The sequence below is a fragment of the Pteronotus mesoamericanus genome, unplaced genomic scaffold (genome assembly GCF_021234165.1).
Source record: "Pteronotus mesoamericanus isolate MK-2021 breed Mesoamerican mustached bat unplaced genomic scaffold, CSHL_Meso_final scaffold_705, whole genome shotgun sequence".
NCBI lineage: Eukaryota > Metazoa > Chordata > Mammalia > Chiroptera > Mormoopidae > Pteronotus > Pteronotus mesoamericanus.
In genome coordinates, this window is record NW_026555326.1 from 382,045 (window position 1) to 399,713 (window position 17,669).

A 17,669-nucleotide genomic window follows, 5' to 3' on the forward strand; every position below is an offset into this window, starting at 1 on the left:
GGCCATATCATAACATGCTGATATGATATAAATCAATAAATTTTTACCTCTCAGGACTTGGACAACCTTGTTCTTAACTCTTAGAGGCTTGAGAAACGTAAACCAAGTATCAATAACCCAGATGATGAATGGAACACGGGAGGAGGGTTGGCCAACCACTGGAAATGGGGTAGGCTTTTTTCATGAGCAGAAAATACTCTGAATTAGCTCTGATTAAACCCATTTTTACAGAGGAAGAACGTGGAAGGGTGAGGGTTTTGTTGCTGTTGGAGGGCATGAGCATCTCAAGCTCATTTCCGAGTTCTTCCCTGGAGAATTTTCATGGTCTCTCCTTGGAATGCTCCCTGCCTTTTAGGCGTGCGACTCTAGAGGAGGTGGTAGAGTGCCCTTCACTTTCCTTAGGTAAGAGAGGACACGGGCCATCCTGTGGCCACTGCAGCTGTCACAGTGATGTCACTGAGAAGTAACCAGGCTGAGATACTGCCCCTCACATAGCAATTCACTCCTCTGTTTCACCTTTGCTGAAGGAACTCCCTGCAAAGGGTCTTACCCTCAAGTTTTTTACCTGTTACCTAACACTGATTCAGGATCAGCTGAAGGACGGCTGTGGGAAAATGGCTACCTAGAAGTGGGGAAATCAGAGGAGCTTGGGGTCCTAGGAATAGGAACCCAGGAGTGCTGGACGGCAAGGAAATGCAGAAGGCTGCTGTCGACAAACAGGCAGACACACCCTGACCCGGGAAGGCCCAGGGACCTATTCAGAAGCGAGGAAACCACCTTCCATGGGAAGTCTGTCCGAAGACTGCCATCCCTGAGGGCTCACCTGTAGAGGCTTCCATCCGCCCTTTCAGATCCTCTACCCTCTTGGCAGAAGAAGAGCATGCCTCTCAGCCATTAGGCATCTCCAAGATGCCAAACAAAGGGACAGTTGAAAATATTGGTGACAAGGAACCTCTTTTAATCAGGGCATGTGGAGCCCACATTAGGACTTTTTATCTTTTCCTGATATGTGCACATTTCAATAAGGGCAATGGATGGCATTGGAAACCAGGCATCTGGCCCTGGCCAGGTAGCTCAGTTCGTTAGAGCATCACACCAACACGCCAAGGTTGTGGGTTCAATCCCTTGTCAAGGGTCATACAAGAATCAACCAATGAATGCAAAAATAAGCGGAACAACAAACCGATGTTTCTCTCCCTCCCTGTCTCTAAAATCAATCAATAAATTAAAAAAAATTTTTTTAAAGGAAATGCGTCTGGGCTGCATTGGATATATTGAACTCTGCTCTACTCAGTGTAGGATAGAGCAATGGCAGCTCAGGGCTCCTGAAAAGCACAAAAGAAGAGGCAACCGAGACTTCTTTTGGCTTAGATGCAGGCTTGGCACAGTGTCACTTTGGTTACAGTGAGAGTCTCAGGGACAGTCCAGGCTCAATATGGGAGGGTCTCTGAAAGGGTGTGAATACCAGAAGGTAGGGCTCATTGGGAGCCATCTGTGAAGACCAGCTACCATGGTAAAAAAAATCCCTCAGCTGTTTGAATAATTAAAAAACACGATAGGTCCAGAAGAGTTCTTGCACTTTGACAGGTTTGCCCATCATTTCAATAGCTGGAAATTTGTTTTAAATCCTCATTTGAGGATATGTTTATTGATTTGAGAGAGAGAAACATCGATTGGTTGCCACCCGTACATACCCCGAATGGGGATCAAACCCTCAACCTAGGTATATGCCTTGACCAGGAATCAAACCCACAACCTTTTTGGTGTACGGGATGACACTCCAACCACCTGAGCCACCCGGCCAGGGAAGTAGTTGGTAATTTTTTGTTTCTAAACACTTTCAAGAGGATTAGATCTGTTGACCCATCAATCATTTATATAAACCCCATTAATCAAAGGAACACCTATCTGAAAGAACGGGGGTTTTATATCGGTTTAGGCACCGATTAGTGCATTGGCCATTAGAATTTCAGAGCCAGTGGGAACTTCAGAAATCACTTTGTTTTGAGATGGTGGATCTCAGTCTGGTGTAATTTTGGTCCATGGCTGGTAGCATGAAATGTCTACTTAATGGAACTACAAAGGCTAGAACCAAGTCTTTATTTCCACTCAAATGTTTTCCCCAAAGCAGAAGATTGCTTCTGCTTTTAGTAAGAGTTAAATCTAGAGAATTAAAGGGACTGCTGTTAAAGGGGTGATGGATCCAAAAGCTTCTATAAGTTCCTTTTCCCCGATTTTAAAGTAAACATAATCGTTCCCAAATGCTATAAGATTATGTTTATGCATTCCCCTCAGCTGTTGCAGAGATATAATTAGCCACTAAAAAAGTCTGAAATGCTCGTTTTATCTTTTTGGATACGAAAGTGAAATGTACTTTGTTTGTATTTTGCCCTACCTAGAAGAGAAAGAGAATGCCTGTGTTTCAGACCAAAAGGGACAGTGATTTCAATCTCCTATCAGTTGCTTTCATTTCTGAATTCCAGATATGAAACTGGCAGCAGGTAACAAACTCAGGGCCACGTCTGCCTCCAGTGCCCAGCGTCCTTTTGTCGTGGTGGCCTCTGGGATCCAGGGCTTGTCCAGGTGGGAGCCAGCAGGAGGGGAGCAGAACCCAGGACTCAGCCCAGGAGCTTGAATCCCAACCCCTTTGACAAGTTTCTTCTCTTAACCTTCCTTTGATCGTGTGTTAAATGGGACACTTTCCAAGTTCTTTTCAGCATTAAATGAGATCGTGCACGTGAAGCACTCCATACCAACTGCTCAGTAAGGGAGGCTGTTTTATTTCCCCACAGCTGGGTATCACAGAGGATGTAAACTATTCCTACAGCTGGCCATGTGTAAGGTCCAGGTGACATGTTTGGTTCGTAAGAAGTGTCTATAATGCCCACCGTCCCATTTGCCAGATCCCTGGGTCCTTTGAGTTTCTAAGGTAAACTGAAATGTCATCATCATAGCCAAACTTCTAACCTTCCCTAGTCAGACTATGTCTAGTTATCTAAGGCTCCAGACAGCAGCAAGAAAAAGCTCTGAGGCTGGAGAGCCAATTAGGAAGGCGAAGAGACGAGGGCATAAGAAGGAAATAGGATCTACTAGATGGAAGACATTACATAGTCTTAATAGGAACCTATTTTTGCTTCTGAGACATGATGTCACTTATAGCGAAGACCTTGAACTATCAAAAGGGAGGAAAATATAATTTCTGTAGTTGAAAGCCCTCTACCAGCCCTTAATTCTATGTGTATAATTCATATGATCCTAAATATAAAAACCTTGATGTCATTGATGGCATCCTAAAGATTCAGGAAGCAGAAATTTTTTAAGTCTTTTCCTTTCTAGTTGCAGAAAACTGTGAGGTTTATTGAGAACTTCCATTTCATCTTTCAGTTGTAACTGCAGTGTATTCAGTTCTTAGAAATTGAGGTACCAGAAAGAAATGGGCAGATTAGACTCAAATACTGTGCCGTGGCTGGTGGCTCGGTTGGTTGGAGCATCATCCTGTGCACCAAAAGTGTGTAGGTCAGATTCCAGTCAGGGCACATGACTAGCTTGTGGGTTTGATCCCCAGCTGGAGGGCACATGGGAGGCGACCAACTGATATTTCTCTCTCACGTCGATATTTCCCTCTCTCACGTCGACATTTCTCTCTCTCTCTTCCTCTGCAAAATCAATGAAAACCTATCCCCAGGTAAGGATTCAACATATACATCGCTTATGGTTATTGAGGCAGAGTACAGAAGAATTTAGGTGGAGCTGGAACAGCTCTGCTGGGGGCTGGACAGGGAAGCAATAAAAGGTGATGCTTCAGAGTCTGATCCGGCCCTAAGAGCCCGGATTCTCCAGCCGGATACCCAGTAGGCTGCCCCGCCCCCCAATTCGTGGAACTTGTTCAGAGCACAGACACCACAAGGGAAATTCCATGAGGGAGAGGATATGGGACAAAGGGAAGGTATGGAACAGGTCTCTTAGAGGAGATTAGGAAAGAGTTGGAAGCCATCACCTGGGAAGCTTGGCATGAACGTCACTCCGGTGCCTGCCCAGGCATGACAATATGCAGAGCAGTCCTGCGCTGGCTTAGAGTGAGGAGTGCCTGGCTTTGTTCTCCTAAAGGAAGATTAAAACAGGCAAGGGACGGCATGAATTAATGAATGTGGAATTTATAAAGCAGTTTCCCCTTGGAGACAGAGAAGTGGAATCGTTGACTGCTCATCCCTCCGAACCCGTCTCATCTAAGCTGAGGAACAGTAATCGGATTCAGCCAGAGGCCGTCTGAGCGACAGGTGTCTCCTTCCGAAGGTATCGCCTGCTGGGGGTGGGGGTGGGGGTGGGGTGAGGGTGGGGGTGGGGAGGATGGTGGCGGTGGGCGCAGAACACAAGCACAGAGGACCTGAAACCCACAGATAAGAGGAAGTTAAAGTAAAGGCTGGAGCCCCGGGGGGTTTGCTGTAAACTGGGCAGCAGCAGAGCCTTAAGCTTCCAAAGCAAGTGGGAAGCAAGGAGCGCCCTCCCTCCACGTGCTCAGCCCCGGAGGTTCTGGCGGTGCAGGTGTGCGCTTACCAGCACGTCGACTCGATGAGCACCTGGCTGCTCCTGTCGCGGGCTCCAGCTCTTCCCCTCAACCCTGCGCCCCCCCAGCGGGACAGCAAGCCAAGACCCCCCGCAGGCCCCAGGTCTCAGGGACCTCCTCTCACAGCTCCTTGCCCGACCCATTCCCTCAGGCAGCTGCCCTCCCGACGGGAGGGAGGTGTGACCTGCGCAGGATTTTGAGGATGAGCATATTTCCCCAGTCTGGGGTGGGACAAAAACCACATGGTTCCAGAAGCTTCCATTTCTTTCCTTGACTGGCACTTTTAAAAGTGTGCCTTTTACCTGCTTTCCTTGTGTGATGGACTGTCTTTCTGGCTATTTGAGGTGGTTGTGTTTTTGCTGTTTCTACATTTCTGTGTTATTTCTTTGGCCGGTGGGGAAGGAAGTTCCGTGATCCTGTTCTATTGTGTTGTCTTGAACAGAGTCTAACACATTGAGCAGTCAGTTCGTTAAAGGGTGACTTAGCTCATGTCATTTTCGTGGCTGTTATTACGTTACTACAGCTCAGGAGGAGGGGGGAGAAGATTTAGTGTAAAAAGGAGTTATTTTTGAAAGCCGTCCCAGGTGAGGTGAGATTTCAACCACTGAAAGGAAGAAGGGGGAAGGCAAGTGGGGCAGCAAGGACAGCGGATGAGGACATGCCCGTTCCCTCCATTTCCACTCCGTAGGCAGTGCCCGCCACACCGAGGGCGGCGAGGATCCAGGGAGACAGTCCTCGTGAAAGGGTTTGGAGAACCTTAAAACCCTCCACAAGAGTGAGGGGAGGTTACAGTTAGAATCCACAAGGAGACGGGCCCTGTCTTGTCACTAGAAGAAGTCACAAAGAAGCTGGGCAAGCCTGTGCCGGGGGTACTAGGTAGGAGAACCAACTCTGAGCCCTGAGGCTTGCCCCTGTCTTGAGCCACTGTCGGTCACTGGGGCTCTGATAAGAGCGCCCACTCTGCCTGCATTTTCTGCCATTCTCTGAGGGAAGAGACAATGAGCTCAGAGAACAGACTCCTTTGCTCTCCTCCCTCATAGGAGGCCTCTCCCAGAGCATCAAGCCACCAGGCAGGACCAGCTACGTGGGTAGTGGGACCCAGTGCAAAACGAAAATGCAAAGCTTCTGCCTGGTTAAAAAAACTGTAAGAGTTTTCAAGATGGTGACAGCAGAGCATTAAAACAAGAGCAGGTGACTCAGTTACGAAGTCAGGCGTACCACCAGGACCACCAAGGAGGAAATGAGGAATGGGAAGGACCCTGGGGGTCCTCAGTGTCGCTCCTCGCCAGGGACTGCACGAGGAGCTCTTGTGGAGGAGGGGATAAGAGGGGCAAGCCCCGCAATGCTCCCGGAGCCCGCCCCACACGCCGGCCGAGGAAGGAGGCACTGTTAGCGCCACCATTTTACAGACCTATGAAATGACACACAGGGTTTAAGTGACTTGCCCAAGATCCCCCAACTAGTGGCGGCAGAGCCAGGTTCAGACACAGGCAGTCTGGCCTCAGAGTCTGGCCCCTCGGCCACTGTGATTCACCCTTTTCCAGGGGGTCCTGTGCAGCTGCTTAGAGAGGGGAGCAGTTGCGGGGGACCCGCTGCAGGAGTGTTCCTGGTTCGCCCGGCCTCAGCCTCTTCCCCTTTCTTGCCCTTAGAGAAACCACATGAAACCCACCTGGGGGGCGGGCGAAGTGGCCAGGAGCCGCAGCTGCCCGGACAGGCAGAGATGGCCGTGTGCTCGTCCAGGCAGCGGGTGTCTTCACCTGGGTTCCCTTAGCAAAGCCTGAGGTGAGGCTTTGGGTGCGGTTTATTTGAGAAGTGATCCCTGGAATGTGTCAGGGAGAAGAGAGAGTGGAAAGGGAAGGTAAGGAAGGGAAGAGAAGGGAAAGGAAAGGAGGGGAGGGCAGGAAGGGGGGGGGGAAAGGGATGGGAGGGGAGCGGAGGCAGTGCTGTGGCCTCCTCTGCAGGCTCAGCTCTGCAGGCTGTGCACTCACCCACCACCTCCCGTCCCCATGTTTGGGGGCTGCCCCTGAGACCATTAACTTCCCCAAATCGCTGGGCTGCCCCTGCAGCCGTGGGAAAGGCTCCCCTGGCGCTGGAGAGGCCCCAAGGCCCAAAGCAGAAAGACTCAGAACATGCGCCTGAGGTGGGATGTGCCCAAGCTGAGTGTGAGTCCCCAAGGAGGCTGAGGCCTTGACCACAATGGCAGCTCGAAACAGTGGGCCAAAAGCATATAGTGAGGGACACCGAAGCCACCTGTACAGAGGTCACCAGATTTCCCCAGGGACCAGCCTCCCTCAGGAGGGAATATAGGGGTGGCAAGGATATCTAGGGGCAAATGTCATTTGCATCGTCCTCCTCTCAAATGATTTGCTCCTCAGTGACTGCAGGTGCCCATTCTTTGAGCACCTACCCTCTTACCCACCCTCCTGCCATGGGACAAACACTGAGGCACAGGAGAGTGGGGCAGAGCCCTGGCGTCTGTCCATCTGTCAGTTGTTTCCTGAGGGGACTGGGAAGGGGTGAGGGAGGGGAGAGAAGACACAAGCTCCGTCCCCCTTACGGCAGCAGGCTGACAACCCCCTCATCACCGTCCCCCCCCCCCCCCGCCCACGGTGTAGCTGGGGCCTGTGCTGAAGAGCTTCCAGTGCGGGGTTAATCCCCAGAGTCTTCCTAGAGAAGCAGCCAAGAAGCCCAAGGGAGACTTCGGAGTGAACCTCCGCTGCTGGCAGGAGGACACGGAGGCTCCGCCACCCTGCTCCTCAGTGCCCCCTTCTGCACGTGGGGCCGAGACCTCTGACCGGCTGCTGGCCTGCTAGCCTGGGCTCTGCCGGGGTGCTTGGCTCAGGGGCCGGCCCAGAGCCTCTTGGCCAAACCCTTCCCTCCCTCAGGCCCTCTTCCCTTGGCCACATTTCCTCAAGTCCATTCTCTAGGCCCTAGTTGTTGTTCTGAGAAACTGGTTGACAGGTGGACGCACCCAGGACCCCTGAACTTGCGGAAGTTTATGACTGTTAAGAAACTGTGAGAGGCCTGGGAAGTAGAAATCTCTGAGAAAAGTCCCAGCTCAGCTTCTTTCTAGACAACTAGGTCAGACTTCCTCAGTTTCCACATCTACAGATGGCAGTCAGCCCTGCCACGTCCAGCTCACAGCGTTGGTGTGAAATCAAATGAAACAATGTCTGTGAGCGGAATTTTCAAACTGATGGAGTTTTAAGTAAATGGAACATAAAAACCATTGTTTGCTGCCCTTGTGCCTGGCATCGCATTAGTCCCTACCCTCTCTCCCTGGCACACACAGTGGACTTTGTTGTTGGGAACTTGTTAGCTTGGCAGCTCATTCTTGTCTGGAATCTAAGCTGGACGCTCAGCCAGGCCACTGGTGGGTTGCCTCGGGCTATGGTTCAGTGGAAAGGGCGCTCACTCAGTCTGGGGCCAGAGCCCACAGTCCTCTCTCCAGACCCACCAGCAGGGGCTCCGTGGCCTTTGGCAAACTCCCTGACTTCCTAGAGCCCTGTGTGATGTGCCTGACAAAAGGGGTTACAGTGCCTGCCTGCCTGCCACATGGGCGCTCCTGAGAGTCAAGCTTGATTATGTGGGTCCATGTAGTGCACACTGGGCCCTCAAGCAGTAAGTGATCGTAGGGATTATTACTGACAAAAACCTTTCTGACTTGATTCCGCTACACACGTCCACCCATCAGGCCTGGGGCGGACTTGGAGGCACAGACAAGACCCTGAAATGCTTTCTGGGTCTTCTGAGAAAGTCAGTGAATGAAGACAAAGACTCATTCTGTTAGGAGCCAGGGGTACAAGTAGGCATCCTCACTACGGTGGCGTTGGTCGCATGAAGAAGTGTGTATCAGAAAAAAGAGACCAGAGGGAAAGGGCTCTGGGAATGTGAGTCCCAGAAAAGGAAGGAGAAAATGGCAAGATGTCTTGGGAGGGACAGCAGGAACCAGGAGGAAGGAGCACAGCTGCACCTGAGTGCAGAGCCTGGAATGAGGCTGGTGGCGGGTGACACTGGCTCCCACTGCGGGCCCTGCTGGCAGAACCCGGGTTTTTCTCAAGTCAGAGGGGAACTCTCCCTACCCATGAACCATGGATGAGCCATGATGGACGTAGCACCTTCTGATTTGCTGCTGACCGGCTTATCAGCGTGACCCAGTCCTGGCTAATAGAATCGGAGAGAGAGGCTACTGGGAGCTTCTGGGAAGGATTTTCCTCCTCCTTGGTAGAAAATGAGAGCAATGTGAGAGTCTCTTTCCTCCTCCCATCAACACTCCCCAGTTGCTGGCCCCTCCCACCGGACAGTGAGCCCCTGTGCTGGATAATGTCTGGGTCCTCTTTCCAACCAGCTCCCCCAGCACTGGCCGCACCTTCCTGTTTTGACTGCCTGACCTGAGAGGGTGAGGCTTGGAGCAGCCGGTACCCGGAGTGCTGTGAAGTTAGCCACGCACGGGGACATCGTCAGGTTGCCGAATCATGGAATCCCCTCGGGCTTCTTGATGTGTGAGGGAAGGAGTGCTCTCCTGGTGTAAATCACTTCAACTTCATGTTCCATGGACAAGAAAACCAGGGCTGAAAAAACACCAGTAAGAGGTGCCTCTGAAGGGTTTCTACAGCACTTTTCTATATACTTATTTTGTCACAAAAAAACGAGAGGATAACTGATCCTTTGTTTAAAAAAAGAAAAGATTTATTTATTTATTATTATTATTATTATTATTATTTTTAGAGAGAAGGGAAGGGAGGAAAGAAGGGAGGGAGACAAACATTGATGTGTGAGAGAGAAACAACAATCTGTGGCCTCTTGTACATGCCCCGATCAGGAGGGACCCACAAACGAGGCCCAAGCCCTGACCGGGAATTGACCCGACGGCCTTTTGTTTTGAGGGGACTATGCCAACCCACTGAGCCACAGCAGTCAGGGCTGATCTGATCTTCTTTTTAAAATACAGGAGGAAGCTGAGGCCTGGGAGGGTACTGACGCCCAAGGTCACGCGCTAATCGGTGGCGGGTCTGACGTCCTCAGCCAGGTTTCCTGACTCCCCGCTCAGTACACATCCTACCCGACCTGGGAGAGTCTGAAATCCCGAAATCGAAGCTGAATCGAAGGAGCTGCAAATGCCCCAGATAGCTCCCTGGTCTCAGCTCCCAGGAGACTCACAGGGGGAAATAAGAGAATCTGATCACCAGCTATTGGTCAGCCATTAGGTTAGGGAACTGGGGACCAGACAGCGAGGGAGTGGGGAAGGTAGACAGATGTAAAGGTGGCAGGTTCCTCCACCACCTCCAGGAAGCTCCTAGACGGAGGAGGGAAAGATGAGAAAGTATAAAACAGGGACTGCAGTCTTTCCAAGTACAAGGCCAGCTGACTTCCTGAATGGCAGGCACTGTGGGTCCAGCAGTGGAGAGACAGGTCATGCGATGGATTGGCTAGAGAGGCACGTGTCAGGAGTAGGCTCTGTCTGAGAGGCTTCCAGAAGAGAGGAAGAAGGAGCCAAAGAACCTTACGGAGGACCAGGAAGGGACAAGGAGGGCTGTGGTCCTGTGGTCTCTCCAGAGACGGAGGTCCCTGCACAGGATCTCCAGTCATGGGGTGGAGACGAACATGGACTTGATTCTTTTGTCCTCCTTCCCTTCCTTTCTTCCTTCCACTTTTTCTTTCAATCAACGAATACATACTGAGAACTTACCATGGGCCAGGCACTGTGCCAAGTGCTGGGGAGAAAGCAGTCAATGAAAAGACAAGGTGCCCTGGACCTCGCATGCTAATCAAGAAATAGAAGATTGACCTTCTTATTCTCAGATGTCATATTTGCAAACTCACCTACTTGCCAGAACTTTCAGAGTCATGTGGGGACAGTACAAAGTTGTGAAAATTTTGAGTCACCTGATATGCACATTCCCAGATGAGATGGAACCTTCTTGCTCAGCTCTCATACTGTAAATCAACCTCCTTTTTGTGGCCTGTTTAGTGCCACTTTTTAAAATTTTTCTGAAGTGCTGTCTGTCCAGTAAACGCAAGAAGGCTGTGAAGTGCTTTACAGAGAAAAGACAAGTGTTAGATAGACTCCATTCAGCCATGAGTGCTGCTGGCTGTGAGTTTGATGTCAATGAGTCAACAAAATATATTAAATAAGTTGTCTTTAAACAGAAACAGACATAAAACCAGGTTAGGTGTTGACGGGCTGACAGAAACACTGTGGCCGGTGGCTCATAAGTATCTAAACTTGTGTTTCTCCAGCGGCCCAGTATTTGCTAAGTTATTGTTCACGGCAACTTTCTAGAACATAACTATCTTCATTAATGAGATAGGACTATACTTGTATTTATAATAAGCACCGTGAAGATCAAACAGGGAGATGGATTAGCCTGTGATGGGAGTGGGGTTCTCAAGTGAGACCACGGTAAGACGTGACACTTGAGCTAAGATTTGCATGGCAGGAAATGCAGCCAACTCACCCCCCCCACACCTCCACCCCCCCACCCCCGGCCCCTGCCAAGACCCGTGCAGAGCCAGGGCCGGCAGGGGCACAGCCTGGGTGGGAAAGCTGTGGGCTCGGCCAGGAGCCCGTGTGGCTGGAAGGTGGCGCTCGCTCCCCTTGCGTTTCCACAGTGTCTGGGCCTGCTGCAAGTGTTCCCCTTCAGGTCTGTAATGGTCAAATCGTCAGCCCCTTGACCTCAATTGTATTTATTTTATAACTCCCTGCCTGGTACAGAGGCGGTATTTTAAAAATTGTTGATGGATGAACAAGAAGTTCAGAGGTTGCCGCTGGAACATTCAGGTGCCCGGGAGGATTTGTGGGTATATAATAACTGGGGGGCAGGGGAATCTGTTTTAGTGGCTCAGACGCAGGGGGCAAGTGGGCTGAGTGGGGACAGTGGGTGGTGAGGAAGGGCATAATGCCTCCGTTTCATTCCAGCGGCTTATTCAAGAGGGAAGGTGAGAAGCAGGGTGGTGACTAGGGCCAAAGCGGGGATTAAGATTCCCAGAATCAAATATGTTTATATGCTGAGGAAACAGGTAAGGGGAGAGGGACAGGTGAGAGTTTGGAGAACCAAGGCACGAGACGAGGGAGGGGGATGAGCCTGGAGCACAGGTGGAAGATCAAGGAACAAGGACGATCAGCAGGCCCTCCAGTTTAGATGACAGAGATGGGGCAGGGAACGGAGCATCCCTGCCAAAGTTACCGCATTCAGTTGCCACACAGGCGAGTGAGGTCGCACAAAAGAAAACAAACCCCCCTCCCCCCCCACACACCCTGCATCTTTTCCCTAAGTTAGTTCCCAGAACATCCCTTTTTTCTCAATCACCCTTTCACCTCCCAGCAAGTGCAAGGCCGCTGCTGAACTTCGGTGTCTGTATCAGGTCACCGGCCTCCAGCTGCATCCAGATCCCCAGGTGATGTGGCCAGAGTTCATGGTAATCCTGCGTTGTTCCCCTGTTGTCTTACCCAACCGAGGAGATCCAGTTACCCAACCAAGGAGATCCAGTTACCCCAGGATAGTGTGTACTATTTTGTCTGGGCCATGTGATGCTGTCAAGGGAGGAGCCTGGATGTAAATTATTAAGGAAACCTCAGGTTCTCAACAACTCCCTAGTGATTCAGAGATGCCAAGAAACCTGAGAGGAGTCGGCGCTTAGGGTGCAGGAGCTGGGATTGAGCCTGCCAGTGATTGGAACCTGAAGTCTGAGAGCTCACTAAGACCCTGTGTTAAAGGCCCTCTGCACCCAAACAGCTATAGGGGAGAGAAGATTAGCCCACTGATAGAAACCCAACCCAGAAACTCCTTCTTCGGGGGCCCCTGGCATGTGTGAAGATGATGAGGTGACGTCGGTGCCTGTTCCTCTGGAGGAGTTCCGGTGAGGCATGGCCTCCCCTAAAGAGAGGCTTGACCTCTAATGGAAGGAAAGATTCCTGTGCGTGGGGAGCTCCTGGACAAGCAGAGGACATGCACACACACTGGGACTGTAACTGAGAGCAACCAGGACCAGACATAGGCAAGGGATAAGCACTATGCAGGAGGCCAGACCACTGTAGGGGAGGCCCAGAGAGGAGGACAAGCAAGAAGTCGTCCCCTTCCCGAAGGCCTCCCCCATCTAGGGCAGAGCTGTGCCAAGAAGGCTCCAAGCTAGTCAGATGCCCGCTGGTTCTGGCTGCGGAGCATCCGGACGCTGTGCTTTCTTACAGACACAAAGCTACAAGGATCTTATTTGCCTGTTGCACTAAGTCGCAGACGACTTTCTGGCAAACAGGAAGGGAAGGCAGGGAGGAGTCCAGTGTTCATCCCTTTCAAGCTTCCTTTGGCTTTGATGATCAGGAGAGATAGCCCCTGGGTTTGCTCAGGGCTCTAACTTCCCTGCCATTGAACACATTATCATACTCACTGTGTGTCTTGGGCTCTCAAAGATTGCTGAGCCTGTGTTGTGTGTGTGTTCATGCCCCTACCCAGCTGTCCAAGGGCACATGTGCATGTCTACCTGTGTTGTGATCTCTGTGTGGTAATTCCTGTGTTTGCCTAAGTTGTCCCTGTGCACACGAGTGTATGCAGGTGTGTGTGCTGGGGGTCCTCTTCTACAAACATACTGAGCGTTCGTCCACCAGGTTTTAATGTTCGCCAACATGATGATATCAACATGGTGACTTCAACATGGGAGGCTGAACTGGGTCTCACCACTTCCCTGGCTTTATCCAGAACTCACGCACATGCCCTAACGTCCCAAAAGCCCCTTCTTCCTTCTCAGCCTGCCATGAGCCCTTGAAGAACTCTTGTCTTCTACACTTAAGACTTTCCAAGAAAGGCTGAGGGTGTGTGACCTTTGTTGCTTCTATTGAACCTCAGTTCATTTGTTCACTTAATCCTCAATCATTGAACTTCTGCCAGGCCGGCCCTGTGTTAAGAGTCAGAGATGCAGAGATGAGATAATCCTTGTCTTCTTGAAATGCACACTCTAGTCAGGGAGAAAGGCCTGGACAAAACTACTCCTGTTCAAAGGCAGCTCTGATGAGCAGAGAGGGGTACAGAGAAAGAATGCCCCTGAGGGATCCGGGAGGTTTCATTGAGGTCGCATTTGGCTAGTACTTGAGTTGAGTTTTGACACCAGAACGTGCGGAACAGCGTTCCAAACAGAGCAACATTGCAATTGGAGATCTAGGGATGAGAAAGCCCATGGTGTGTCTACTTTCATACCCTTGCTTGGGGCTGGTGTGTTGCTTGACTCCAGGGGACTGTCTGTCACATGGAATGCAACATGCTCCCTAAAGTCGTGTGGAGCTGTGTGGTCCTGTCTCTCTTCATCTGTATTCATATCAGTCTGTGCCCCAGTCTTTCTTATGTTCCATTAAGCCCATTCCGAGTAGGACCAAATGAGCTAACATGGGGCTCAGAAAACGTGGGGCAGGAGGAGGCAGCTGGACGTGCCGTGACTTCAGACTTCTGCCTCCTGAGCTGTGAGGGAATACATTTCTGTTGTTTGAAGCCACTGAGTTTGTGGGCTTGGTTTTCAGTCCTGGGAAACAGATCCAATGCAAACTTATTTTCTACAAAGGTGCAAAGACAATTCAGTGGAGCTAAAATAGTCTTTTCAACAACTGGTGCTGGAACAATTGGATATACATATGGAAATAAATAATCTTGGGTTGCTACCCTTTAGCATATATAAAAATTAACTCAAACTGGATCATAAACCTAAATGTAAAACCAAACCTATAAAGCGTCTGGAAGAACTCAGAAGAGAAAACCTTTTGACCTTCTGTTAAAGATCTCTTAGGACACCAAAACATACTTCATAAAATTTTTTTAAAAATGATAAGACTTTTTAAAAATCAAAATCTTGTGCTCTTTATAAGATGCTGTTAAGAGAATGAAGAGATAAGTCACAGGATGCACTGCATGCATCTAATAAAAGACCCATGTTTAGATTTTGTTTTTAAAACTCTCAAAACTCAATAATAAAGAAATGAACAACCCAATTTTAAAAACAGACAAAGATGCAAATAGACACTCCCCTGAAGAAGATATACAGATGGCCAACAAGCACATGAAAAGATGCTCACAATCATTTGTTAGGGAAATGCACATTAAAACCACAGATGCTGCTGTGCACCTATCAGAATGTTTAAAATTAAAGAACTTCAGTAGCAAATGATGAAGAATGCAGAGTGACTTAAATGTTCATGCACTGCTGGTGGGAACATCAGGCAGCACAACCACTTTGGAAGACAGTGAAGTAGTTTCTTAAATAAACATGCAACTATCTTATGGTCCAGCTAGTCCACTCCTCGGTGTTTACCCAAAAGAAATGAAAGCATATATCTACACAAAGACTTGGACACAAATGCCCATCAGCAGTTGAATGAATCAAACAAGTTACTGTATTTATATAATAGATAATAGTCAACTGCAAAAAGGAATAAAGTAGCTGTATGTGCAACAGCGAATGAATATTATGCTGAGTGAAACAATCTGGAACAAGAAAAAGTACATAATGTATGTTCCATTTATAGAAAATGTTATAAAATGGAATGAATCTCTAGTGATGAAAAGTAGATCGATGGCTGCCTGGGGTAGGGTGGGCTCTGGGGGTGCAGAGGGAAGGGAGAGAACGTGGAGAGGATGGATATGTTCACTGTCCCCTGGTGATGATTTCATGGGTGTATACCTGTCAAAGCTTATCAAAGTGCATACTCTACATATGTACACTTTATTGTATGTCAGTTAAACCTCAGCAAGGCTATAAAACAAAAAAGAAGAAAAACTGACATCCCCAGCATCCTCAGCATCCGTGCGGTAGCTGACGGCTAACGACAGAGAGTGGAGGGAGGGGGCGGGGCACAGCGGGGTCCCACAGCCCTTACTCCCAGGCAGCCACGCCAGCCCCCCCAACCCCACACTCACACTTCACACACACACACACACACACACACACACACACACACACACACACACACACGCACCGCCCCCGCCGATGGCTGGATGTGATGACAGTGGTCCGTTCCTCAGCCTCTCCTTTCAGGAGGCCACCCTTGCTTGCCTGCCGGCTGCCCGGGGGGAGGAGGGAGTTAGGGGAAATGAGGTCATTAGAATCCTTGGAGCAAGATCCCAAGAGTCAGTACACATGTCAGAAATCATTTGGTCCAGCAGATGCTCTGAGCCCTTGGAGAAATCACTTTCTTTGCTTCATTAGTCTTTGCTGCCATTTGCACATGGAGCTTTCCACAGAACTGGGGGATTCTGCCCCCATTGCCACCCTGAAGTCATGCATTCATTACTGGAAAGAGGGAAGAGTCCAGGGCCTGGGTTTCACTGCGGTAAGACCCCAATAAACTGGGGATACACTTCCCAGATTTTCAAGGGAGTGATTTTTTTCTTTTTAATAAAATTGCTTATTACATGAAATTATATTTTATAGTTTCATAAAGCTTTTTTATGAAGAAATTTTTTAAAAATTCCTGTGAGGGTTTACTCAACTGGAAGATGGAGAGGATTTACAACCATAGTCCCAGAAACCCCTGCTGAAGGACTTTGAGGTAGCTTAGTCTGTAAAGAAATTCAGAAATCCCTCCTGCACTTGACCTATCTGGTTTGTGCTAAACCGGAGTTCAGCTCACGTTTTTGCTAGGCGCAAGACACAGAAATCCAGCCTCCTGTGTATAAATGATCGCAAGTTCAAAATGATTAGAGTCTACGTAATCCGGAGGCATTGAAGTTCTGATGGGACGCAGATGCATAGGTCAGCAGCCTTGAGGAGTCCCCCCACAGTGTGGGTTAGATTCCCAAAGTCCTGGAATAGACTCCCCTCCCCGCACTCGCCCCATGGCCTCCTGTAGCCCTGCCCCCTTTCTCTGAAAAGTAGGTCTACTAACCCACCCCCTGGCTGCCCCGCTCAACATGAAACGGTAATAAGAGCTGACACGAGGGCACTTAGATGGCTAAGTGGTGATGTGAACATTTATATATTCTATTGAATATGTTGCCCAGCAAATCCTTACACCAACCCCATGAGATGGGTAGTACAGTTATTACTATTTTACAAAAAGAGATGAGGTGAGGTGAGGGTACAGAGTTTTTAGTTTTCTGGGGGTGGGGGTTAGATACTTAAATTTTTACCTGTGATAAATTACACATAACATAAAAATTACCATCTTAGCCATTTTAAGTGTTCAGCTCAATAATGTGAAGTACATTCACATCGATGTTCATCCGAACTCCAAAAACCTTTTCATCTTGCAAAACCGAAATTCTGTGCCCATTAAACATCGACTCCCCATTTCCCTCTCTGCCCAGCCTCCGGCAGCCCCCATTCCGCTTTCTGTCACCCTGACTTTGACACGTCCTGTGAGCGGACTCCTGTAGCATCTGTCCGTTCATGGCTGGCCTATTTCACCCAGCACAGTGTCGTCAAGGTTCATCCATGTGTAACATGCGTCCCAATTTCTTAGAGTTTCAGTTTTGCAAGATGAAAAGAATTCTGGACATGAGCAGTTGTGATTTGTACAACAATAGGAATTTATTGTGCTTCATGCCACCAAACTGCACACATAAAAATGGTTAAAATGGTAAACTTCTCCTTTTGTGGATCTTACCACAATTGAAACAACCACCACAGGAACAGGGGAGATTTGCCCAAGGGCAAATGCACAGGAAGCGACAGATCCCAGCCCGCGTGGGCAGGCTCCTATGTGCAGGCTCCTCAGCAGCTGTGCTGCTCTGCCACTCAGATCGGAAGTCGTATGGGGAAAGCCTGAAGCCCCGAGTCCCCGTGTGTGTGCATGGCCGTGGATTCAGCAGCAAAGGGCAATTCCTGTGCCTTTCAATGGGAGACAGTGTCAGATCCAACAGGATGCTGGGGCGCTTGGGTCAGACAGAAGACAAAAGCACGTGTGTGTGTGTGTGAGAGAGAGAGAGAGAGAGAGAGAGAGAGAGACAAGTGAGGACCGGGGGCCGCTGAGCCTGGGATGAGCTCAGGAGAACGGGTGACAGAGGCCGTGTGAGAGTGGATATGCCGAGGAGCCCATTTAATGAGAAGCCCAGTGGGGCCACCAGGATGAAGGGCGCCTGCCTCTCTGACTTCTGTGAAGGCTCCCAGAGGAGCCGAGGAGGAGGGG